Below are 2,774 nucleotides of genomic sequence, written 5' to 3' on the forward strand. Positions count from 1 at the left end.
GTGCTCTCTCAGGAGTTTCTCAATAATTCTGTGGAGCATCATCGGACGCCTCCACCAGTGGAAGCTCACGTAGGTGATACACAGGTACCCACACGGGTTAAGGCTCAGGACCTGAGTTCAAGTCCAGGTCTCGTATGCAAATCCTCGTCTCCCCTGCCACGTTCTAAGCAGCCTTGTGGTGGAGAGGGATCCAGCAGCACCAGCCCGGGACAGGCTGTGTGGCTTTGAACAAGCAACGCACAGATAGGCGGATACTGCAGGGTCATCACTAGGGCCTTTGCAGGTGGGATGAGGGGAGGATCTCAGAGGAGGTCGTCCTGGGTCAGGGGGGCCCTGCGTCCAATGACAGTGTCCTGAGAAGGGACAGAAGAGGAGACGCAGACCCAGAGGAGAAGCCATGTGGAGACGGAGGCAGAGACAGGAAGGATGCGGTCACCAGCCTAGGGACGCCTGGGGCCCCCGGAGCTGGAAGAGGCAGTAATGACCCTCCCTGGAGCCTGTGGAGGGAGCGCAGCCTTGGGACCCCTGGGTCTCAGACGTCCCGTCTCCAGGACGGGGCAGGGTGGATTCCTGTGGTTCTAAAATGCTCACTGTGTGGCCACTTGTCATGGCAGTCCCGGGAAATAAGCACACCTAGACAAGAGGAATTTTTAATCTCCCCAAGTGATGACAACATGACGCCAAGAATGAGCCCCACTGCCTCCCCGTTGTGTGGGAAACACGGTCAAAATAAAAAAAGTCTTCACCAGGAAGAAGGCTAGTGAGCCAGGTGCTGCGGATGGTGTTCCAATGACTCGGAGCTCTCCCCGCTGCCCCTCCTACTCCAAGAACCTCAGGTCCCGCTGCCGGCCGCGAACTCACCCCACTGCTCGTGGCCAGGCTGGTCTTACAGCATAAAACGCTTGGGAAAAGCTCCCCTGGGGGCTGAGCATCTTGCAGGTTCAATGCAGGAGGAGGGTGGAGACATGGGCACCGCAGGCGGAATCCCGCCCCCTCTCATCTGCAGGTGCTGTGCTCGGGAGGACAGACTGGGCGGTGCAGGCACAGGCCTGGTTTCAGTTTTCTTTTGCGGGGCAGGGGCCTGGGAGCAGCCAAAGAGTGACAGCTGATGGCTAGCTTAAGATTCTGGAGGTTTAGGAGCGTGCCCACCAGATGTTGAGCGGGCCGTTGAGGAGGAGAGTCTCTCCAGCGAGCGTGGTGTTGCAGAGCATAACAGAGCCGTGTGTGATTCTAATTAATGATGTCACATCACACAGCTCTTTATTGTGGGTTTACAGGCTCAGACGTCCCTTCCTGGAACTCGGCCACAAAGTGCGTAAGGATCTCCCGTCACGACTCTCTCTGCTGGCAAATTTTAATAAGGACTATTTGTGTTAGCTTTTCAGGGCTGCTAGAACGAACTGCCCCCAACCGGGGACTTAAACTGCAGGCATTCACCCTCCCCCCATCCTGGAGAGCAGGCGCCTGAGGTCCAGGTGTCCCAGGGCCTCACTCCCTCCATGCTGCCCTAGCAGGAAAGTCTATTATTTATCTATCTATCTATCATGTATCCTTTCAATCCATCCATCCATCCATCCATCCATCCATCCATCCATCCATCTATAAATCCTTCCTCCTTCCCTTCCTTCCTTCTTTCCTTCCATCCATCCATCCATCTATAAATCCTTCCTCCTTCCCTTCCTTCCTTCTTTCCTTCCATCCATCCATCCATCTATAAATCCTTCCTCCTTCCCTTCCCTCCTTCTTTCCTTCCATCCATCCATCCATCTATAAATCCTTCCTCCTTCCCTTCCTTCCTTCTTTCCTTCCATCCATCCATCAGCTAACGCAGGGCTTCTTCGCTAGGAGTAATTCTACCCCCCGCCACCAAAGGGGACCTATGACAAAATCTGCGTCCACTTTTGGTTGTCACACCCGGAGCGCGGGGTGCTGTGGGCAGCGAGCAGGCAGACCCCAAGCATGCCGCCCCGCGCCCTGCCGTGCCCGGGGCAGCGCTCACCACAGAGCACCGTCCCCTGCTAACGTCCCTGGTGCAGATGCCGGGACACCGGCACTGGCTGCAACGCAAGCTCGAGGAGCGTGCATTGTTCTAGCAGGATGTCCCCTCCACACCTGCGTGTCCCCAGGCCTGTCCTGGTACCAGCTCACAGTGAGCCGACAAGTGCGTTCCGGAGTGACAGAGCCGCGGAGGCCCCCCCAGAGCTGCGAAGAGCTAAACGCCGTTTTGTTTCAATGAGTGGCCTTCTTTGGCGGCGTGGTTGTCTCAGGCACGACGGTCACACTCGTCTGAGGTATTTATGCAAGGTGCCTAGTTTGTCTTCCTTTGAAAGAAAGCCAAAGAAGGGCAGTGTTTCTTGCTCCAGAAACGCCGCTTCGCATACCCGAGCTGTTTTGTTCCCGTAGAAAGTGTCCTGAAGATGGTCTCAAACTGTCTCTTCGCACCAGAAGTGTCGCCGCGGAGCAGGGACGGGCCCCGCCCTGACTCCTGGTCTGTCAGGTTTTCCAGCCACCACCTGTGACTCAGTTTCCTTGCCCGGCAAACACTTGCGGAGGACATAGCACATTACCAATGGGATGGGTACAAGCAGCCTGCCGACCCCTGCGATTTAAACCCCGATTCTCAGGAGGGTGCTTCTGTGCTGGAAAACACCACCGTCACCAGTGCTCGCTTATTCGGAAAATAGCCTTTTATTACCCGATGTACATGGCATTGAGCTTAAACACACAGTAAAGCAGCCGCGGAAAGAGGCGGTTTCCTGATGCCTGGAGGCACA

The sequence above is a fragment of the Desmodus rotundus genome, chromosome Y (assembly GCF_022682495.2).
Source record: "Desmodus rotundus isolate HL8 chromosome Y, HLdesRot8A.1, whole genome shotgun sequence".
In the NCBI taxonomy this organism is placed as follows: domain Eukaryota; kingdom Metazoa; phylum Chordata; class Mammalia; order Chiroptera; family Phyllostomidae; genus Desmodus; species Desmodus rotundus.